A 24,028-nucleotide genomic window follows, 5' to 3' on the forward strand; every position below is an offset into this window, starting at 1 on the left:
GGTGGCAGGGCCGGGTCCATCCTGGGAGCTCCCCAGCCAGACATCCTGGCTTGTGTGGAGACAGAGCGAGAGAACTTGCCTGAAATCCCAAGGTGAACAGCTGTTGAGAGCTGACACTTGAGGGTCCCTGGGCTCCACACGCGTAGACGCATTCCTTACATGCTACACACACGCATATATACATGCACACACAGAAAGCAGACTGCAGACATGAGCATTTCTAGATTTGAACATCGTCCCTCCTCTGGCTTTAGTGTCCTGGGACATGAGAGTACGCAGAACGGCCCTGGTCCTGGTTGTCAGCTTGATTGGATTTGTAATCAATTAAGAGGTGAGTTGCTGGCCCTTGTGAGGGATTTCCTCCATCAGGTTCCTTAGGGGAAAAAGACATACTCCAGGTGTGGGCAGGACTTCCTTTGGAAGCCAGACTGAGGGACTTAGTGGAGCTTGGGGCAGGTGCGGGGAGCCTTGCTTTCTGCCTCATCGCCTCTCCCTCAGTGGTGACTTCCACCCTTGCTTTGCCTCTGCATTTCTTCGCTGATATCAAAATGCAGCTTCTTTAGGTTTCCAGCATGCTCTAAAGACCAGCAGCTCTCCAGGACTCCTCCAGGCCTTCCGCACCAGACTGGAACTCCTGGGGCCTCCAGAGTCATGGGCAGAGTGGCTGGCTCCTGGCTCCCAGCCTCTCCAGTGGAGACAGCCTTCCTTGTGTTTCCCAAGCCATAGTAAGTCAGTCTAGTAAGCGCCCTTTCTCTGTCCCTCCCATCGGCCAGAGAACCTGCACTAAACTGTCCAGGATTGTTTGGTAGGTGTTAAGTGACACTTGGCAGTGAGAATTTTAATCTAGAGTCCCAGCCTTCTGGTCATGCTGTATTTTGATGCTTACATTCGATTGCGCTGATTCAAAAGATTTAGCTTTCTCTCCTTTCTGGCTGTTCAAAGCCTTGTTAAAATCACCCCCACTTAAAAAGCAATAGCAGAAAAAATGAACTTTTTGGATTCAAAGGCTGAGCAGAGGACCCCTTGGATCCGTCCAGGTGCCCCCGGTTCTTCAATCACAATCGCAGCCCCTCATGTTACTTCTCCCCTGCCCAGTCTGTGCTCACTAAATGCTGGTCACACCCAGGCAAATTAATATACGTCAGGAAGAAGTCACTTCAGGTCCATATGTTCTGTGACTCTGCAGACAGTTACTGGGGAAGAAAAATCAACGATGAAATATCGATACATTATCTACCTGGCATGCTTGCCCTGGGGTCACACGATCTTCACAGGAAGCCTTTCAAGTTTCTCCTGATACTCAGGAAAGGTAGTCACTAACTCAATACAGATGACATGGGGACGTATCTCTCCCCACAGGGAGATTCTCTGCATTCGGCAGCCGACAGGCAGGGCTAAGAGTCAAACAAGCCATCAGGAGGGAAGCCCTTCTCCCTTGTCAGAAAGGTGACTGAGTATGAACATGGTAGAAGACACCTCATTGTGTGACAGCATTATATTAGCCACTGGGAGGCCAGCAATGCTGTCCTGAGAGTATCCCTGGACAGTCCTGGTATGGCAGGGCAATATAGTTTGCACAGTTACTGGGGCTTGCTGCTTGGCCAGGTAGCTGTGTTGACCTGGCCCATGAAGTGAGGTGCCCATGATGCTAGGGTCCAGGGTAAACAAACTGGTGACCAGATTTATTGCTCACTAATGGCTTTGTACAGAGATTGAGGACCCTACACCAAGCAGGAGGCTATTCCTGTGCCTTTGCCTGCCTGCCTGCATCCTTCTCTGGGTACCAGTTCTGCACGGTTTTAGGAAAGCGGCCAGGTGGATAGTGCGGTCAGCTCAGCAAGTGGGTGGTCTCCAGGAGAGGAGTTCTTATCAAGACCCTTTGCAGCAAGGGCTCACAGAGCCTCTCTTGCCTCTGTAGCTGACTTGTAGCCAGTTCCCAGGCTGGCAGGCAGGAAGGAGAAAGCACATTCCTGCTTTCTTACAAGAAACATGGCAACATCTTTCCGATTCCTCTGCCTGACTCCCACTCTCGCTGCTAAATATTTGAAGTGAAGGTAGACTCAGAGGGTTTCTATCCCTCCTCTATAATTTCCCTCTTACATTGTGTTCTGTTTTCTCCTCGCTCCTCCCAAGCATACACAGGCAGCCTTAATTCTGAAAGAAATAAACACGAAGCCTGTGAATTTTCCCATGCTCCTGCTTGCCCCCTTCCTCCTCTCTGTGCCCACCTGCCACCAGGGCTCCCGCTGAGGAACAGGATGGTGGACTGTGTATGCACTATTAGGTTGGCTTACACCAGGTGATCTGGGCAGTACAGCACGACCGCTCACTTCTTAGAGACGCTGAGACCCGACAGCTCCTCAGTTCATGAGGCTGGTGCCTCAGCAGTCCCAAGAAGGTGCTGGGGGCCTGAGGAGTCCCCGGAGAGCCCCTGATCTCCAGTCCTCCTGGGAAGAATGAAGAAGCTGCATTGGCAATGTCACTGATGGGATCCAGCGGCGGTGGCCGCAGCAGCAACAAGACAGATTAGCAGGGGTAGAGGTGGGCAGGCAAAACCAGCATCCCTTTTCCCCAGGCCGTCTTTCTATCAAGTCTTTCCTCTCCGTTAGTCCTTCCTGGAAATACCAATGCACAGAGGTATGACTTTAAATTGTCAACAAAGATCAAGCATCACTCCTGCCCACTGCTGACCTTGTTCAACTCTCTACGAGAACTACCAGAGACAAAAGGGTAGGAGGAAAGAGGGGGAGTCGGCTTGTCCTCTAAGGAAGAGACACGGGTGTGTGGGTGGAAGGCTTACAGGAGTGTGGGGAGGAATCTAACCAGAGTGCCATGTTTCGAAGGCTCGCATTAGTTACTTTGACTTAATAGAAAGAAAACACCTGACAAAGGCAAATTAAAGAAGCGAAGGCTGGGGGGGTCATATTATTAGAGGGTTTATCTCATTATTACAGGGAAGGTCACAGGAACGCACACCATCACAGCTGGGAAGCAGAAAGAAGGACAGGAAATGGCTAGGCATCACCACTCACAAAGACCCACACCTAGTGAGCTCCTTTCTTCTGCTCAGCCAGCTTCCATAACCATCCTGATGGGAGCGAAGGTATTCTAAAGAGAGACACTGTGTCCCTCCCTTTGGCAATCAGACTGTTAAAATAATGGTCTCCAAGAAATTTGAATTTCTCAAGAGTCTCTTGTTGAGGGAGGAAAAGGAAGCTTGGTGTCAGCAAAAGGGGCAGCTTGTCTCCCAGGAAAAGATGTCACCCTGACAACCCATCTGACCACTGTGCAGGACAGACTGGAGCTGAGAACCTACATGTCAGTGATGGGCAGGACCACAACTTGACCAGCACTGCTTAGCTATGCACACTCTTGCCCTCTATGAACCTAAACCTCCCGGTTCAGGACCCTGTTCCAATAACCCCGTTAGTGAAGGAAACGACACGTGATGCCCTGATTCTCTGACCGCCACTTGGTGAGTCAGCAGATGCCGCCGACTGGTGGCAAGGACTGCGGCATTGTCTAAAAGCATCGACTCCTCATGTGACTTACAGGTGACTGATGGGTAAGCATGGTGATTAATTTCGACTCGATTGAAATGCACCTTTTACTGCGGCCGTTAGAATATCTCCTGAGATTAATTTACCTAACTAGAGAAGCTCTGCCTCTAATGTGGGCGGTACCCTCTCCTAGGCTGCTAACTCAGTGGACCTGGAGTGGGATGGGAGGGGCCGACGGTGCAGGAACTCTGTCTCCTAGCCAGGAGCAGCCTGCGCTGTGTGTTCCAACCACTACACTAGTCTCGTCCCACGCTCCCGGCAAATAATACTGCCGACCACGGGAGGAAGCCATGAGTCCAAACCAACCTTCCCTCATAGTAAGTTCTTTCTCGAGGGTGTTGGTCACAGCAACGGAGCAGTCTGGGGAGCAGAGGAAGGCAAGAGCTTGACAGCTCCGCCTTCGTTATGTGCTGGTTTCAATTCCCACTTACCCTTGGCTCCCGTTCCTGCTCAGCACCGCACGTGGATGCAGCCATCACTGAGAAATGCTCACTTTCTAAAATTACCAAATCTCCCTTCTTCTAAAGTGAGAAACACCAAGATCAGAGGAACAAAAACGCTGTCGTGGTTTGCATGACCTCACAATTCACAGGTCCCTGTTAGCCATTACAACATGGTTTCTGACCACTGGAGGGCTCCAGTCGCGGCCCTAAACCTAAAGGACACATTCGTCAACTTCCTAGATCCCATCTTGCCTTCCTGACTTCTTTCTCCCCACCGCTCTCTTCTGCAGCCACCTTGGACTTCAGGAGAGCCAGGGCTGATGGGGAATTCCCCTCTGTATGCTGTGAATATGTTCTATTGCCATTGGTTAATGAAGAAGCTGCTTTGGCCTATGGCAGGGTAGAATATAGGTAGGTGGGAAAACTAAACTGAATGCAGGGAGAAGGAAGGCAGAGTCAGGGAGACGCCATGTAGCTGCTCAAGAAGCAAGAGGTAACAAACCATGGGCCTTGTGGTAAAATATAAAATAATAGATATGGATTAATTTAAGATGTAAGAGTTAATTCATAAGAAGCCTGAGCTAATAGGCCAAAGAGTATATAATTTATATTAAGCCTCAGAGTGGTTATTTTACAAGTGGCTGCAGGAGCTAGTGAGTGGGACCCCGTGGGTGGAGAGAAACTGGCCCAGAGAAACTAATGAGACAGAAAATATTTGTAGCAAGAAGCGGCGTCTTGTGACAAGAGCTAAAACTGGCAGCTTTATCTGAACAGACGAGGCTCCCACATCTACCCCGAGTGTTGTGGCTTGAAGGTGAAGACATGTCCCCCACATGTTCAACGCTTGCTCCCCAGATGGTGGAGCTCTTTTCAGAGGTGTAATCTTCAAGGGTAGATTTTTGATGGAGGGAGTCTGTCACTGGGGACAAGGCCTTGCCTTGTTGCTTTCTCTCTCTGCCATCTCTCCAACCCTTGTGTTTATTTATTTATAGAATTTTAATCTGTTTTGCTCCACTCTCTGGGTGTGCCCTTGGAGAGGATGCTCGGGGTAGAAGGCACAGGGACCAGCATTTGCCGGCTCAAACCATTCACTGAGTGCTCTTGAATGGCGATTGTTCTGGAGTTCCCCGGACCCCAAGTGCTTCTTCTGAAAGTGACACTTGCAGCCTTTCCTGGCTGCAGGTGACATCCTGGGATTTCATCCTCTCTGCAGCCACCGAGAGAGGTAGGCAATGGCAAAGTGCAGGTTCTAGACCAGACTATGCCTCAATCCTCAAACTATACTAGGGCCTCTGCGGGTGGTGTGGAATATTGCTTGGGTACTGTGTCCAGGAGTGTAAAGTGAAACCCAGAGGCGGCAAACCATCAGTATGGATATCTCTAAGAAGTCTCTTAGCTGCAGGTGCTTTGGGATCTTCGAAGGTCACTGCAGGGGACATGAGGGTAGGACTCAACAGTCTGGGATATACAGACCGCTAAGCACATGGTGCCTTTGCCCCTCATATCTTCCTAGAGACTCTGATTTCTTTCCCATTTCCATGTATTCTGTTCTCTGTGCACAGCTGCAACCTCACAGTGAAATATGCCCAGGGAAACTGCTCTCAGAAAGGTAGATAGTTGTTGTTGTTGTGTTGTTGTTGTTGTTGTTGTTGTTGTTGTTGTTGTTGTTGTTCTTCTTCTTCTTCTTCTTCTTCTTCTTCTTCTTCTTCTTCTTCTTCTTCTTCTTCTTCTTCTTCTTCTTCTTCTTCTCTCAAGAAAGGGTTTCTCTGCTTATCTTTGGCTGTCCTGGAACTCACTCTGTAGACCAGGCTGGCCTCAAACTCAGAGATCCTCCTGCCTCTGCCTCCTGAGTGCTGGGAGTAAAGGCATGTGCCACCACACCTGGCTTGATGATGCACAAGTTTGCAGATAGATGCTGCACAGGTAAGAAGAACATTCCCAGGCATCCCAGGCAGACATGTTGTTATTTTTTAATTACACTTATCTATTTGTGCATATGTGCACAAGCCGTGGAGTTTGTATGGATTTGTCCTCACCTTCCACCATGTGGGTTGAGGGATGGAACCCAGTCATTGCAGCAAGTGCTTCTGGGAACTGTGCCACCCCACCATCCTGGAGACACTTTTCCCAGCAACGTTTCTGGATCTGGGATGCTGAGTGCTTTCCTGTACCAAAATAGGACACAATCATCACTACTGAGCTTTCTTTCCTATGGCACTTAATACAGCGCCAGGAGCCAGAACTGTGTTTCTCAGTCCCAGAGGCAAAATACGGTTCCCAGCGAAGCTTTTAAGCAGCGTGGGGCAAGCCTCCTTCCCAGGATGGTGGATTCCGTGGGTGTGGAGTGGGACTCCAGCATTCAGAGCTGTCTAAAAGCTCCTTCCATGGTCTCATGTGCAGCCATCACTGAGGGCTCTCAGAACACCACCTTTTGAAAGAGAACGTGTTCGCACAGCTGCAAGGTCTGCCCGCAGTGAGAGCCATCAGCAAGAACTCACCCCATCTCCATGTTTACCTCTAATTCACTCCTAATCTCATCATGGCTCTCATACCCATCCTCATACATATGAGCATGCCTATAATGCTTCCCATCCTTGTAGGAGCCTTTCTGGGTCTCTTTGGGGTGTTACTTTACCTGGGGAGACATAGCATGCATAGCTACTCATCTCAGAGAGGGAACCCATGGCAGACCAAAGTCATGATTGCACTGAAGCCCAACTCGGTGAGCTGGTGACTCTTGACCAGGTTTACTAATGGGAGCATGAGGGAAGGATTACCCGCAGGATGAGCTGCATCATCAGAAAGCTCACCCCAACATGGGTAGTGGGAGGCTCACAAAAGCCGCAGCCCAAAGTTCTCTGTGTAACCTGTAGGCAGCTTGACAGGTTCCAGAATTTCCTCTCAGCACCTGGCTGGTCAGGGCTTCCAACCCTGACCATTTACTGGTCTGTAACCCCGGAGAGCAGCCCTGGTGAATGTTTCACCTTTCAGCTCTCTTGTACAGTAGAGCTTGTTTACTTCTCATGTCTCCTGAGCCCCACCTCCCTCCTAGAGGGAAGGTTTCACTCTAAAGGAAACGGTTGCACAGAAGTCCCACACTGATGCCGAATACTGCAGAACTCTCTGAAATAAGTTAATATTATTTAAGAGTTTTTGCTTTGTCCTGGTCATGGCTTTACATTTATAAAAGAATAGATAAGGCGTATGGGTAATCACAGACCCTCTAAACTAAGACAACGTCTGCAAAACAAGACATTTAGGCCCAGCGTGCTTCCAATTTCACCTTTTAAAGATTCTGGAATTACTTTTCAATGTGGAATAAATAGAAAATTATAAGATTTATGTCCCGTTGAAATATAAAAAGAATAACAAAACAGTGGATATCTGTGCGTCTGCTACAATTGGAATATGAAATGTCTTTGCAGTGGTTTACCTTGTGAAATTTACAATCACCTAGGAGACAGACCTCTGCCATGTCAGTGAGGGAGTCTCAAGACTGGGTTAATCTTGATGAGAAGACCTACCTGGAATGTGCATGACGTCATTCCATGGGCTGTGGTCTTGGGTAGACTAGAACAGTTATAAGTCGAGCATCAACATTCATATCTGCTTCCAGACTAAGGCGTCAATGTGACCAGCTGCCTCATGTTCCTGCCACCATGTCTTCCTTTCCCACCATGAAGGAATGTGTCCTCAAACTGCGAGCCAGAGCCAACCCTTCCTTCCTTCGGAGGCTGTTGTCAGATATGTTCTCACAGCAAGGAGACAAGCAACTAACACAAACCTCTAGACTCACACCTTGTGGTCTTGTTTTCCAAGACGGTGGCACTATTTTGTATTGCACAAATTCTAATTATTCTTAATAATAATAATATCTGACCTGGAGTCAGATATTAGGGGGTGAAAGCTGAGAGATCAGAGAAGCAGAGCAGCCAGCCATTAGAGAGACCTTTGACCTCAGACCAAAGGGGCGATCCTGTCCTCAGACTACACTAAGCTCCTGTCTCCTCCTGCCTTATATTCCTCTCTCTGCCCAGCCATATCACTCCTGTCTCCACCTCCCTAGTGCTGAGATTAAAGGTGTGGGATCCTTCTCCAGCACCATGTCAACCGGCATGCCACCATGCCATCTGCCGTGATGACAACGGCCTAAGTCTGAACTGTAAACCAGCCCCAGTTAAATGTTTTCCTATGTAAGAGTTGCCAGGGCCTTGGTGTCTATTCACAGCAGTAGAAACTCTAACTAAGACACCTGGCTTTCACGAAAACCATGGCTATACCAGATCCAAGGCTAGTGCTGCCTTCTTCTGCCCAGTCTTCATGGCCCTTGTGGCTCCTCCCTCTTTCTTGGTGACAGGGGGCAGTGCGTGCTTCTGGTTGCCACCAGCTTATAGGAGTTCTTCCTTAGTTCCTGATGCCCAGTGCATCTTCTCTTTCATGCTCCAATGTGCGAACACCCAGGCTCTGTTTCTGCATCTCTTGGCTCTTTCTCAGTGACCTCGTTTCCATCCGGTAGAGCCACTCTCTAAATCTCCTTTGCTCTAAGCTCCAGTGAATATATCCAACAGCCTTCTCGACACCCCCACAGATACCCCTAATCTTAGCTGCAAATTTGTATATAAAAAGTATAATTTTTTTCCTTTTATCAAACTCCTTCTCTTCATCCTTTCCCATCTCAGGAGATGGTAATTTCATTCTGCCAGAATTCTCAGAGTCATTCTCAAATCTTCCTCCCCTCTTAAACATCACATCTAACTCACAGCATTTCCTGTGAGCTGTGCATCTGGAACCCATCCCGGGTCCTCCCACTTCTCACGTCCGCCACCACTGTCACTGTGGCGACAGCCACTCGGTGTCTTACCGAATACACAGGCTCCACCAGTCTGGCCTCCTCCTGCGTCCCACTTGCTCTACACTCCAGCCAGGAAGTTCCTACTTCAGGATGAATGGGACATTGACCTTGACCGTCTCCTGTAACTCCAGAGGCGTCTAGTCCCCACTGAAGACCAGAGCTAGGGCCTCCATGGTGCAAGAATGAAGGCATTCTAAACAGATGAGTGTGCACCTTCTTTTGAGGATTAGAATAATTAAGCAATGCGATCCATGAAATTGGAGTTTCTTAGGAATCTCACGCTAGGAAAAGGGAAAGGTTGAAGTCTGGTGCCAGGCAGGGGGAGCTTGTCTCCCAGGAAGATATCTCACAGGGTTCTGACAACCTGTCAGGTCACCTTGACGACAGACTGGAGCTGAGACAATGATGGGTCAGTGATGGGCAGGACCACACCTTGACCAGCGTTGCTCAGCTGTGCATACTCATCCATTGGAAACCTATACCTTACATCGGTACCCCAAGATGGACAAGTCATTGGCCTTGATTTTTGTCCCTGTTCTTCTTGTGGCCACATTAAATGTCCTTCTGCTTTTCACTGTCTCTCGTTTGTTTAATGGGCCTGTTGAGATGGGAGGTCGAGCTGGGCTTGTCAGGCCTGCCCAGGCTCCAGCTCTCATCCTGACAACTCCAGCTGCAATGGTACGGCTCCTGGCTTCATCCCAACTCTTCTCTCACCCTCCTTTATCCTGGGGCACTCCCCCAATCTACTCTGGTTTCCATTCCCCAAGTGGCACACACATCCCCACTCAGACTCACCAAGAACCTCCTTCTCCATCTCCTTTTCCCACGTCTTGAAACAGAGTCTCACCGTGTAGCCCCGACTGGCCTGGAGCTCACAATACAGACCAAGAGGGCTTTGAACTCACAGAGATCAGCCTGCCTCTGCCTCCTTCTCACTTCTGCTGGCAACACCAACATATCCCCTTGCCAGCTTCATATTTATGCTCATCTCTCGTTCACACAGAGGCCATGTCTGACCCCCTTTCTCCTGTGACAACTCTACAGCAGCATTTGACGGCTATATTCTGGGTCTTACAGGAGCTGGGTACATAGAGTTAAGCGGGTGAGAGAAGGGGATTTCTTTAGTCAAAGCTTTAAGATGGGGACAAGCTATACACTCATCCTACTGATTAGGTGTTTTGTTTTGTTTCAGTGCAACATAGACCAACCATCACCCAGACCAGAGGGGCTTGGGAACAGTGTTGGTGCTAAAGGTGAAAATGCCCATGGGTTTCCCAGACTCTGAGTAGTGTGCTTGACTCATCCTGTATCCCCACTGACCAGTTCCCTTCACCCTACAACCTCACAGCACACGGGGCCTCACAGCACACCCAGCCTATTGCTACCACTCAAGCCCAGCTACCTACAAAGAAACTGACTTCTTTCTCAAGCCCAAGTCACTCCTGCTCAGTCAGTGAGTATGGAATGTCACCCAGTGACCAGAGAGTAATAAATAGTCTATTGTCACCTAGAAAGTTGGCCTTGGATCCTCATAGCCAATATCTATATAGAAACTTAGATGTACTGCTCAAACATGTGAGTGTGTGTGTGTGTGTGTGTGTGTGCGCGCGCGCGCGCACGCGTGCACATATTCAAGTATATAAAGGAGTATGTGTGGACACATGTGGAGGTCAGAGGGTCACCCCAGTAGCTGACTTTTTGAGACAAGGTTTCTCACTGGCCTGGAGCTTGGGGATCCTCCTGTCTATGTCTATGCCTCTCTCATGCTGCTAGTCTCTAAGCATAGCATCAGATGGGTCCTCAGTGACTCAGACCAGGTCCTCATGTTTGCAAGGGAAACACTATACAGGTTCGGTCTATCTATTATGGTCTCCTAAGTCCACTGAACAGACACACTTGAAAGATGCTGATAACCTGTGCAGAGGAGAGCGAGCATCTTTCAGATGAGCTAGGTTGCATGTTCTGAAAGACGATCAAGTGTTCATCTTCTCATTGTAGAATGGAGAGCCTGTCTTAGAAGGACGCTTCCTCCTGACTGCTCGTCTGTAGCTGCATGGTGCGGTGGGTTCTGTTACTGTGAAGAGACCAAAAGGAGGTGTTTGAGTGACACTGGATGAACCACTCTTTGTCTTTTCTTTGTATGAAAGTCTACAGAGCTGCAGACTTGAGACAACTTCTCACTACACCTGATGCATCAGGGCTGCTCTTAAGGCAATCTGCACTATAAAAGCCACTTGGTGGCTTTCCCTTCCTCTTGATTCTTACTTCCAGCCTCCTCTAACTTATCCCTGGTGCTTATCTTTCTTCAAATAAAAGAAAGTAAAATCTGCTGATTCCTGACAAGGAGAGAAGAAAGAGCTAAGAGCTGCTTCGGGCAAAGACCAGGGCCTCCTGGACCATCGTTGGAGAATGGAAGCATCCGGAGTGTCTGTGCTTGGCCCGTACTGAACTCTTGAGACTTGATCTTGGAGAAATTTGGAAGGTTGTACAATAAGGGTGACTTCAGCTGGCTATGATGGTACACACCTGTAATCTCAGCACGGGAGGTGGAAACAGAAGGGTCAGGAGTTCAAGGTCATCCTAGGCTGCTTAGCTATCCCAAACTCACCAAGGATGACCTTGAACTGTTGTAGCTCCTCCTTAAAGGATGACAGGTGTGAGCCTCCGGGTCTGTACCCTCTGTTCTCTCTGCTGATTAATCTTCCTTGCTTTTTAGAGAATCAGCTGTTGTTTTGGAAATGAACCTCCTTATATGGTTTTCTGTTTTATTTTCTTGATGTTTGTTTCTGTCTTTATTAAGTCTCTCTCTCTCTCTCTCTCTCTCTCTCTCTCTCTCTCTCCCTCTCTCTCTCTCTCCCTCTCTGTCTCTCTGGTTTGTTTTTGTTAATAATCCCAGCTCTTTGAGAGAAATGCTTGGTTTCTGTATTTTTAATGTATCTTGATTTTTAATAAATGTTTATAAAATTCATAAATCCCTTTGTGCATTGCCCTTGGTGATCTGCCAATCTCATTATGCTGGGCTCTAGGTCAAATTGCCTGTTCCATGTATTTGTTTGTGTACATAAATCACAGAAATAAGGTGCTTATGATGATATTTTTATAGCAGTTACTTTGATATTACTCGCTTTCCCGGCCCTGGGATTGCAGACATGCACCCACCACTCTGGGCTTTTCCATATGGATTCTTGAAATTGAACTTGGTTTCTCACGCTTTCATGGAAGCACAGCATTGGCTGAAGATCCATGGACCCTGGAAGCGGTTTGTCCTGTCAGTTGGTGTCATTGGTGAGAGGTCTGATGCTGGTCTAATTGTCTTCCTCTACAGGTATCACATGGACCACAGCCCACATCACCATTGTCCAGTGCTCACCCTGCCATTTTACTGCCCAAACTTGGAGTATCTGCTTCCAGCTTTCATGCACACATACTTTGGAGAAAGCTCCATTGGTCCCCATCCCTCTCTCCATCACAGCTGCAGGATCCCTAGACTCTCTGCAGCCCCTTGCACCATGCAGTCTTGCAGGTTCATTGGTTCAGGGTGATCATGAACCTTAGGGAACCACATTCTGGTGGCTGTGACCTGAGTCCCAAGAAGCTAGTCTTCTTTCTCTTCATTTTAAACACAATGAATATGGTTGTCCAGTTGAGCCCATCAGTCCACATACAAGCCAGTCTTAGAGGGTAGCCCAGTCCAGTCTATCATAAGACACAGATGAAAGCAAAGGGATGTGTGGTCACTAAGCTGCTAAATCAGCATCCCTGTGATGTTGCCCCACTAGGCTCCTCTCTCAGGTACTGCTGCAGCCTCTTCATTCCCTAAGCCATAAGAGCTGGACTTTGTATAGGTGCTCAGTAGACAAAGCGAGCAAGAAAGCAGCCTTTTCTCCTCCTTCTAGGAGATGCTGTCACCTAGATTGTGTCTTTCTTTCTCCTCCAAGAGGAATGCTGTCATCCTTGTCATTGAATGCACACTTGCAAGGCACCAGGCCACTTTATGACAAACAGGGGCACAGCAATGCATATGACAGCCAGGGGTACAGCAATGCATGTGACAACCAGGAGCACAGCAATGCATATGACAACTAGGGGCACAGCAATGCATGTGACAACCAGGGGCACAGCAATGCATGTGAAAACTAGGAGCATAGCAATGCATTTGACAATCAGGGGCACAGCAATGCATGTGATAACCAGGGGCAAAACAATGCATGTGACAACCAGGGCCACAGCAATGCATATGACAACCAGGGGCACAGCAATGCATGTGATAGCCAGGGGCACAGCAATGCAGATAGACAAAGACTCCTATTGTGGTGGAGAAACTTAGTCAGGTATGTGCAATGCAATGTAGACCATGTAGTTTCAGGGACTCACAGATGCTGTCAAGGGAAATGAAGTAACTGTGTGCAGCCCAACAGCTTCGTTTTATCATGAAACCACACTTGAGGGTCAGAGAGATGGCTCAGCAGTTGAGAGGCATATGTGGCTCTTCCAGAGGACTGGGGTTCAGTTCCCAGCGCTCATAGTCACAGCTGTCTGTGACTTTAACTCCAAGTATATGATGTCCTCTTCTGCCTCTACAGACACTGCACTCTCTCACACACACACACACACACACACACACACACACACACACACACACCCCTAATACCAATAAAATAAATCTTAAAAAATAAGTGCCGTACTTGGGATGGCCACTCAGCATGTGACCTGCTCTTTGGTGCTAATACACACAAGACCAGAGTTCTTCCTTGTCTGTGAGTCCACCCCACCATGTCTCAGCAGTCCCAATCTGGTTCTGGAGTCCCAGAGGATTCCTAAGGAGCTGACAGTCTTCAGTCTTCATCAGAATCCCAAAGAAGCCGGTTTTAATGCCAACAAAGCAACACGATAGATTAGCTTGCCAGTGAGAGTGAGGAAACGCTGGAAGAAAGCAAGCTTCCTTCCCCCACATCAGCTGCTATCAGAAGGTGAGGCCCAGATTTAGAGTGGGTTTTTCCCCCTCGGTTGGTTGATCCAACCAAGAAAATCCCTCACAGGTGTGACCAGGCATTCGGATTGACTGAGGCCGTGCTCAAGCTGACAATCAAGATCAGCTGTCACAGGTCTCCAAGGCAGCATCACTGCACTGGCACGTGGTACAGCTTTAGAGGAGAGGCATGGATTTCAACACTGCTGAAAAGATTCCTGTTGGCAAAGCATTTCTGTGCATGCCTGGAGTCAAAGTCAAGATATTGCTTTCAAAAGGGTTCCTTTCTAATTAATTTTCCATTTCAATGTTTGGGATGCCTAGCAGTCTTCATTTACAGATGAACTTTTACTTACTGCTGAAGCCTACAGGACCCCACAGGTGTAGGTAAGGAACTAGCATTCTCTGAAGTGCCTTGCTATAAGGATGGGGAGAGGAGGGGCTCTTCCCCCAGGGATAAGAAGGCAGGATATGACTTGAGACAGACTTGTCCATTCAGTTTAACTCAGCAAATATTTATTAGGTGCTTATCTTGGACCAGAAGGGACAGAAATACAGGTGACAGAGCAGAGAACATGCAAGACAAAAATCTTGCTGCTGGGGACTCTATATTTTGGTGGTAAACGAAGAATACAAAACTTACAGCAGATTACAGGTCATGACAGTTGGGGACAATGGACCAGAGAAGAGAATAAAAAGTTTGAGTGGTGAGGTTTGTATCTGATGTTAGAAAAGCACGTTGCTGAGGGGGAGGAGACATCACTAAACAAAGGCCTGGCTAAGGCAAGGGGCATCCAGCTGTCTGGAGGAAGCATTTAGATGGTATGTTTCGTGGAGGGAGCAGCTGACAATGTGGCTCAGCTGGTAAAAATGCTTGACGCAATGCATCAAGCCAGACTGCTCCCCAGTAACACATAAATAAGAACAGCAGCCCGTGCCTGTAATCCCAGCACTTAGGAGGTAGGGTCAGGAGGAACAGAAGTTCAAGGTCATCTCCAGTTGCAGAAGAGTTCTGAGAGTTCCTTGGGTTACAGAGAAGACGCTGAATCAAACACAAAACAAAAAGATCCAAAAAACTCATGGTTCCCAAGGACAGCTGGGAGGTCCAGGTGGACCCAGGTAAGCGAACTCAACATAAAGAACACAGGCAATGAAGTCTCCAGGGAGAAATTGTTAAATTCCTCTGCGGTTCTTGACTTTTATCCTCCCTGTAGGGGAAACCATAAGAGAATTCTAGTCATGGCAGTCACAGTTTCTAACTCGGGAGGCAACAGGATTGCACAGAATGATGTTAGGGAGGAAAGAGAAGAAGAAAAGCCCGAGGGTCAGAGACAGTCCTTTGAGGGGTGGTAGAAGTAGGGGAACGGAGCTAATATCATATGCTTATGATTTTATGGGATGCGAGAAACAGGGGATTTAAAAGTGACTTCACAAAACTCAGTCAAATCCATGGAAGGGTGAAGCAGCTATGAACAGAGAAGAAAGATGATTTGCTGAGATTTCATGGTAGGAAAGGGCTATCAGGTCTTTGTTGATGACAACGATGATGATGCAGATACTGAGAAGGATGAAGGGATGGTCATGCTGCTGCAGAAGGTGATTATGGAAATGATGGAGATGATGGCAAAGAAGATAATAGATGGTGCTGGTGATGAAGGCGCAATGGTGGTGATACTGAGTGTAATGGTGGTGCTGGTGATTTGGCCATGCCCAGCTGAGATGCCCATTGAGTAAGTTTAGGCTTAGGGTGTATATGTTGCAATGTCACATCAGTGAGAAAAGTGACTCCCTCTGCCCCATCTCCTTTCAGAACTTCCATTTTCTCAAATGCCACCCCACCCTGCACCAGCCACCCTCAAGCTTAGGGCTCAACTAAGGAGAGTTGTCAAGTTCAGGCTTTTGACATCACCTTTTTAACCCAGCACATTGGATGTTCTTCATTTCCCCACTCCTAGGATGAGCATTTACTCAAGACCTTCCAAGCAGGAGAACACATAGGTCTTTGATCAGATTTTTTAGTTTCCTCCAATTGTAACAGTGGCAGACAAGGATTCATTTGTGCTCCGAGAAGCAGAGAAGAAGGGGTCATGGTGGAGCAATATGGCAACACCCAATTGTGGACTTTTGTGGATGAGAACATTGATTTCAAAGCTTAGGCAATAACTTTCCCTTCACACTGAATAGACAAGAGCTGAGAGTTGACACACATGGCATGTCTGGTTGACTATGGCACAAATGTGAAGGGCCATACCTACATTAGGGGCCAGCCACACTCATTGACATCCTCAGGAATAAGGAGGTAGAGTTTCACTGATGTAAAGCTCCGGTCAATCCCTCTTGGCTTTCTATGCTTCTCCAGCTTCAAGTGGAAGATTCCAGCAGGTACAGAACTTTGTGTTTTTAATTGGGGCAGGCATGAGCACATGCTGCTTCATGTGAGCATACCAATGAGTAACTGTTCATCAGAAAAAGGGAATTCACATCAAATTTGCATAAAGTTAAGTGAATTTGCCAAGTAGACAGCTGGCATATTAAAAGAAGTGTATCAGTGAAAATGTCAAGCGAGTGTTTTCGATCGGTATGAAAAGGTTGGAAGACATTTGCAAAGATGCTATGATGAACTGTTACAGCTTGAAGTAGCCATGTGTCTGCTCTGTTAGATGTAATGTGTCAGGAGCTCGATTGTTTTGAGTGTCCTATACATCTTCACAAAGTGGTAGAAGAGGTACGGAAGCAACCCACGAGAAAGGCACATGTCGATGGCTTGAGGAATGTTTAAGGGTGTTGTGTTGGGAAGTTGCCACTGTCACGGGGATGCAAAACTGGTCCCACAAACTCAGTTCACTTGAGTCTCACTTGTTTAGTTTTCTTGGTTTCATTGTTGTTGCTTTGACAGATACCACAAGAAAAAGCAAGCGAGGCAAGGAAGTGTTTATTTTAGCTTATGATTCCAGGTTTCAGTTCATTATTATGGGGAGGTCAAGGCAGGAACTCAAGCAGCTAGCCACATCACAGTCCGAACTAAGAGCAAAGAGAAATAAATGCACCCATGCTGTCTGCTTGCTCACTCAGCTTTCTTTGCCCTGGAACCAAGGACAGCTAAATCCACTTAAAACCTGAGAGAGTTTGTGAAATTGTAGTAGGAGCTGCGGGGGTTTATGAATAGCCATTAGCATGCTTTTTGGTGGCGGCAGGGACCTTGAAACTCCATAGAGCTGTGACAATAAACACGGCTTTCACCAATACCTCAGCCACGAGGCTAGACTCTCAGAAAGCTAAGGAATGGGGTGAATCCAACCATCAAAGCCACAGCTTTAATCCTAGCCATACCACTTAGCAAATTAAAGACTCATGTGATCAGAAAAAGAGAGATATACACTAAAGATAGATTCAGATTTTAAAAAAATTCTAAATGGTTTAAAGTGTGTTTAAAATATATGTAGGCTTGAGAGAGAAAAGAAAAAGGATAAAGTCCTTAAATAAAGAAAGAGAGATGTTGGGTGTGGTGGCACACACCTCCAATCCCAGAACTTGGGAGGCAGAGGCAGGCAGATCTCTGTAAATTCAAGGACAGCCTGGTCTACAGAGTGAGTTCCAGGACAGTCAAACATACACAGAGAAAACCTGTCTCAAAAAGCCAAAACTTAAAAAAATAAATAAATAAAAGAAATGGAGTTTAAAATAAAGCCACATAAAGATGAAAAATACACAGAGAGTCTGGACACTGAATGTTATTGTGTTGTCTTCGAATTGTCTGATGGCTAAGAAAGTAGCAACATCTGCTAAAAGGCATTTGATTATAAATGCTGCTGAATTAATCCAATATATTTATATTTTGAAAATACCTTGATTTCAAAATTTAAGTCAAAAGGTATGTTACTTTGCCTTTGTTTCCATAGGAAATGAGAGGCTATGGATTCATTCTTGGCTAAGGAAATTCAGGTTTGATTAAGGAAGACCCCCTGAAAAATCTTCAATAGGAGCAGATGGCCCAGATGATCTAACATTTCAGAGGATCTCTGTTGGAGTTTCCTCTGAGTTCTGCATCCAGAACAGCCTCAAGACTGCTGGCTGAGATTATCAAGTCTCACAGAATATTCCAGTCATAGCTTGACCATAATTCAAACATTTTTTTAGGTCCCTGTAAGATTATCAGCACCCCCAATCAGCAGGAAGTATCCTGGAAAACAATGCTCTCATTCCCAAAAAATGGATTATGGATGTTTTTCTTTGTTTAGAATGTTGGTTACAAGTTGCTATAGATAATGGTCTGAACAAAAAATCTAAACTAGGGATATTATATTCAGAGTTCTTGTTTTTAAAAAATGGGGGAGTGTTGTGGGGCAATGGCCTTTTATTCTGTCACTTCTATTATTTTAATAAAACTCTGATTGGCCAGTAGCAAGGCAGGGAATAGAGGCAGGGCAAAGAGAACAGGAGAATTCTGGGAAGTGAAAAGCTCAGTCTACAATCATCACCCGGACATAGAGCAAGCAAAATGAGCGTGCCTCACTGATAAAAGGTACCAAGCCATGTGGCTAACACAGACAAGAATTATGAGCTAATATAAGTTATAAGAGTTAATAAGAAGCCTGAACTAATAGGCCAACCAGTTTATGATTAATGTAGACCTCTGTGTTTTTCTTTGGGGCTAACTGGCTGCGGGACAGGGAAGGACAGAAACCTCAGTCAACATCAGAGCCCACAGAATTTTACTGCCCATAGTAGGATGCATTTGTTAACAATTAAGCCCCACATATACATCCTGACATGCTCACAGAACAAGCTGATCTAAAAATTTCTTCAGTTGAGACTTTCTTCCCAGGTGATTCTAAGTTGCGGTGAGTAGTATTTAGAACTATCTACCCATAGCCACCTGTAAAAGAGCAGCACTAGGGAATCATATGAGTCTCAAATATTCTTGGATGCCTTCGGAGTGACATTTGTCAAGACTGTGTTTTTATGTGGATGATCGTGAGGAACTATGAAAAGAGAGAGAGTTTAGATTTTAATGTCATATATCAATCTGTCAAATATATCAGGGCCACAGGGAGCCCAGTTCCTTGGTTCTTTGGTGTTCTAATGAGGTGTTTTTGATGAAAATGACATTTTAGTTGGGAGACTGCATGAAACAGATTGGACCCCATGGTGAGAGTAGGTCTCATTCCAAAGAGTAAAGACCTGAATAGAGCAAGAGGCCAGCCAATAAGATTAAAGTCTGTCCCCCACTCGCCTTCAACAGCCTGGCTCACCCCATACACTCCCCCAGAAATGCTTCAACGACCCCCAGTCCTTCTCCAGATGAGACCAACGTCCTGGCAGTGGCTCCACATCTCATTCGGGCCCATGCCAAATATGTGAAATATGTTTGAGATGCTCGAGCGTTTGTGCTTCAAGGTGTAGAGCTTTTAGTCAAAGCTGTAGCTGTTACACTGGGGACAAAGGGAAGAACTGGTTATTGAACAGAGTTGGGGTGGTCCCAAAGGGACGACAGGTGGGGTCACGGTTGCAGAGTCGATTGATTTAAAGGATAAATACAAAAATGTGAGAACTAAATTTGTTCAAGATGTTGCCAAGAGCACAAAAAAAAAAAAAAAGAGGCTGGGGAGTGTGATGAGAAAGGACACACAATCTCACAGGAACTTACCAGGTCCAGTTTGGCAGCCGTTCAGTGAATACAGGGCATGTCTTTGATCTTCCCAAATAGTACACCTACCAGTCTGGTCTGTCTAAAAAAAAAAAAAAAAGAGGCTGGGGGTGGCATCGCCACTGCTACTGTTCTGGCACGTTTTCTTGCCAGGGAGGATTTTAAGAAGATGAGCGAAGATGCAAATGCAGTGGAGATCCAGAGAGGTGTGAGGCTGGCTGTTGCTGCTATAATTACTGAACTTAAAAAACTTGTGACAGCCCCTGAAGAAATTGCTCAGGTCGCTACGATTCCTGCAAATTGAGACCAAGACATTGGAAGCATCGTTTCTGATGAGATGAAAAGGGGCTGGAAGAAAGGATGTCTGTCACCACAGAGAAGGACAGAAAACTCCCGAATGGTGAATTAGAAATTACTGAAGGTATGACATTTGACAGAGAATTTATTTCCCCATGTTTAATTAACACATCAAAAGGTCAAAACTGTGAGTCCCAAGATGCCTATGTTCTGTTGAGTGCAAAAAAAAAAAATTCTAGGGTTCAGTCCATTGAACCTGCTCTTGAAAACCATTTGAGCAGATGAATGTCCTTCCTCTTGGACCTTTCCAACGTGAGCGTGTTCCTCTGTATCCCAGTGGAGCAAAGGTGCAGGCCCACTTCCAGCTATGGGCTACTGGGGAAGGGCTCTCCAGCAATTGCAAATATGATGAATCTGTATCCACTGTGTGGTATAATTTGTCCCCTAGCCAGACAGGATGGATCTAGGAATCCAGGAAAGGAAACACGTGTCTACACTCACCATTCTCCTTAAGGACTCACAAGCCAAGTATTTGCTTACTAAGTCCAGAGTCGTGTTCTCCATTGGCTCTGAGAGCTGAGTTTCCCAGGGTAAAAGCTTCCAATGCATTGAACTGAAAAATGAAATTTCTCCCATCTCCTTTGGAATCCTCATTTCTCTGAATCAACATGAAAAGGGGGGGCAGGGGATTGAGGCCCTATGTGTGTCAGGATTGAGCCTGACTGAAAAAGGTAAATTTGATGGTTATTAAAGAATATTTCAGAGTAAGGAAAGCCTCTCAGGTTCTCAGGGCTAACAGTTTCTGTGATTGAGGTCACAGGTAACCTACAATAACCCAGCGCAGACAGGCCTATCACAGTCTAGACACTGGAGAATTTAAGGCCAAGGTGGAGTCCATTGCCAGCTGAGGTTCTTGCTGAAGGCGAAGAAATACTTTAGTGTAGAGAAGATGAAAGTGATTGTGACTACCGGCTTCAGCCTTGAGCCTGGCCACAGAAAGAAAGACTATCATCACCATGGGTATTTCCCCATTGTTCTATTACAAATATTTGAGTACCTATGAGTATCAAGTATCTTGAGATTTCCCTGTATCTTATTGGCAGAGGTCTCTGCAAACACCATGGCCATCAGTGTTGATCTGCGAGAGGCCAGATGGGAGTTCAGTTCAAAAAGACTCAGAAGCCGCTGTTGGTTCAAACTTCAAGAGTCTGAGCTTGAGTGTATTTTAGGCATTTCTAAGCACATCATATTTTTGTGAAAGATTTTCCTGGTGTTAATTAATTCAACTCTGTGTGGACAATAAAGCTTAAGACATGGCCACATCCAAATTCTTTGTAAAGTACATGCAACATCTTCCATAATGATAGATTCTATAGATTGACTGAGAAAACCAACCTCACGATAAGGGTCTCAGGAAGAATCTCTGGTGAGGTCTTGGCCACACAGAGTGTACAAATGTCACCAGGCCATTAACCACCCTTGCTCCCAGACTTCTGGGCAGAAAACAGGTTATATATCTCTCCCTTTGAAGAGCTAACCCTGCGTGTTTAAAATTCCTGGTTTCCCTAGTGCATATCTGTGAGCACAAGGACCTCTGTGCCGCTAGACTGAATCCCTTGTCATGTAGCAAGATCATTGACTTCCTGTCATGGTATTGGTCCTAGCTATCTTCAGCTGTCTGTCATTCTAGGGTCACTTAGAAGAGAGTGCCTAGATCACATCAGTCTGTGGGCATGTCTATGATGGAGTGCCTTCATTGTTAATGGACTCAGGATGTCCCAGCCCACTGTGGGTAGTACCATTCCCTAGGCAGGAGGGTCTGATCTATAACAGAAACCTAGCTAAGCATGAGCTTGGGCAAACTAGCAAGTAGAATTCCTCTGTGGTTTCTACTTGAGTTCCTGCCCTGACCCCGCTTCAGTGATTGACTGTGGCTCGGTGGTGTGGACCAAATGAGCCCTTTCCTCCCCGAAGCTGCTTTTGCTCAGAGTATTTATCTCAGCAGCAGGATGAAAGGAGACTGTATCTAAGTGTTGTCTAACTATGTAAATTGTAGGCGACCGAGGAGAATGAGCATCGATCAGAGACAGTCTTCTCCTGAAGGAAAGGGTTAGTGACTTTACATGAGACAGATGTGTCCAGCTGAGTGGAGGCTTGGCCGTGCTACTATCTTTATTTGTAAGTTAGGTGTGGCTAAAAGAGATGCATATGAACTCCAAATTTATAAGAAGTGTACTCTCAATTTCTATTTTCTTTGTCAACTTGGAGGATGCTTTGGATGAGACTGAGATGTGGGTGAGGGTGAGGGTTGTGAATCAGAGGAAGGTGTGAACACAGCTTACAAAGAGATGGCCTTGCAGACAATTCTCTGGCCTGTCGGCCTTCAGCTCCAAATAGAGCATCAGATTTGCAGAGTCCAGGTTTGTCAACATCTGAAACAGCATAGTGTATCATAAACAGATCGTGTGTGTATGTGTGTGTGTGAGTGTGTGTGTGTGTGTGAGAGAGAGAGAGAGAGAGAGAGAGAGAGAAAAGTGTGTGTGAGTGTGTGCGTATGACAGGGAGAGTGTGAGTGTGTGTGCATGTGTGTAAGAGAGTGTGTGCATATGAGAGAGAGGGAGAGTGGGTGTGTATGAGAGAGAGGAAGAGTGAGTGTGTGTGTGTGTGTGTGTGTAAGAGAGAGAGTGTGCATGAGAGAGAGGGAGATTGTGAGTGTGTGTGTAAGAGAGAGGGGGGAGAGGGAGAGTGTGAGTGTGTGTGCGTGTATGTAAGAGAGAGAGTGTGTGTGTGAGTGTGAAAGAGAGTGTGCATGAGAGAGAGGAAGAGTGTGAGTGTGTGTAAGAGAGAGAGTGTGTATGAGAGAGAGGGAGATTGTGAGTGTGTGAGAGAGAGAGAAGGAGAGGGAGAGTGTATGTATATGTATGTGTGTGTATGAGAGAGAGGGAGAGTTGTGTGAGATGTTTGTATGTGAGCATGTGTGTGCGTGTGACAGAGACAGGGAGTGTGTGTGTGTGTGTGTGTGTGTGTGTGAGAGAGAGAGAGAGAGAGAGAGAGAGAGAGAGAGAGAGAGAGAGAGAGAGAATTGCTTCTGTTTCTCTGGAGAACCCTAGCATTAATGTCCTCCAGTAAACTGTTTTAAAGTTTATCTTATTAGCTTGATTATGATCTGAAAACCAAAGCTAAGTTATCAGCTGGAAAACACAGTCTTGGTTGTCCTGTTCCTGACAGCCTCCGATAATTCTCAAAGAATCACATATGATGTGTCTTTGACAGGATGAATGGCTCGTGTAGGCTGTGTCTTCCACTATTAAACAGTCCTTCTTTTATGAAAGCTAGAGATTCTATGCAAACGAAAGGCCTGCCGCTGGCAATTGATTTCTTCTGTCTCCTAACAATTATCCCAGAAAGCTCTATCTGGGGGGAAGGAAAGAAACAGAAGAAAGCCTAAATTGATTTTGCTTCAGCTTAATCAACCACATTTTACCTGGGGTTTGCACCGAATGGCTATTGGCTGTTTTCCAAACTCAAAGCCACCTACCATGAATAAAGATCATCAGCACAGACAATACTGGAAAATAATGTGTTGCAGAGTCTAAAATCCACTTAAAAAGCAGAATTCTAGAAGTCTCTGGAGAAACAGCAGCAGAATTCAGATGCTGAAATAATTCCTAACTAGGCTGACACGGAAGAGAGCAGAATTTCTTTATGTATATATGATATAATATGTAGACACACTCAGGCACATAGCCATAGTGAGCATAATAAATGTCATATGTGTAGACGATATTACACATATGTAATACACGCATATATACGCTATATATACTTTGTGTGTGGTGACGGTTGATCATCACTATCAGCTTGACTAGATTAAGAACTGCAGAGATGCCGAGGGCATTTTGAAGTACAGCTTTGTATGTGTGAGGACATTTCCAGAGAGGGCAACTGCTGAGGGAGATCCAATCAGAACAGACACCCTCTCCTCCATTAGGACTCCCACAAGATCACCCAGATACACAACTGTAATATATATGCAGAGGACCTAGCTCAGACCCATACAGAGGCCGGGCAGTGGTGGCACATGTCTCTAATCCCAGTGCTCGGGAGGCAGAGGCAGGCAGATCTCTGTGAGTTCGAGGCCAGACTGGTCTACAAAAACTAGTTCCAGGACACCAGGGCAGCTAGGGCTGTTACACAGAAAAATCCTATCTTGAAAAACCACACACACACAAACACACACACACAAACACACACACACAC

The 24,028-nt window shown here is 46.4% G+C and overlaps 1 protein-coding gene across 1 annotated transcript in view; it reads left to right on the plus strand.

Moving 5' to 3' along the window:
- The first annotated feature begins 315 nt into the window (after nucleotides 1-315).
- Nucleotides 316-24,028, plus strand: part of Slc35f3 (solute carrier family 35 member F3) — a 254,979-nt gene continuing 231,266 nt past the window's right edge. The window contains exon 1 of the mRNA XM_026778701.1: nucleotides 316-331. The gene's annotated coding sequence lies outside the window, so the exon portion shown is untranslated. The remainder of the gene's footprint in view (nucleotides 332-24,028) is intronic.

This window comes from Microtus ochrogaster, chromosome 4 (assembly GCF_000317375.1).
Source record: "Microtus ochrogaster isolate Prairie Vole_2 chromosome 4, MicOch1.0, whole genome shotgun sequence".
In the NCBI taxonomy this organism is placed as follows: Eukaryota; Metazoa; Chordata; class Mammalia; order Rodentia; family Cricetidae; genus Microtus; species Microtus ochrogaster.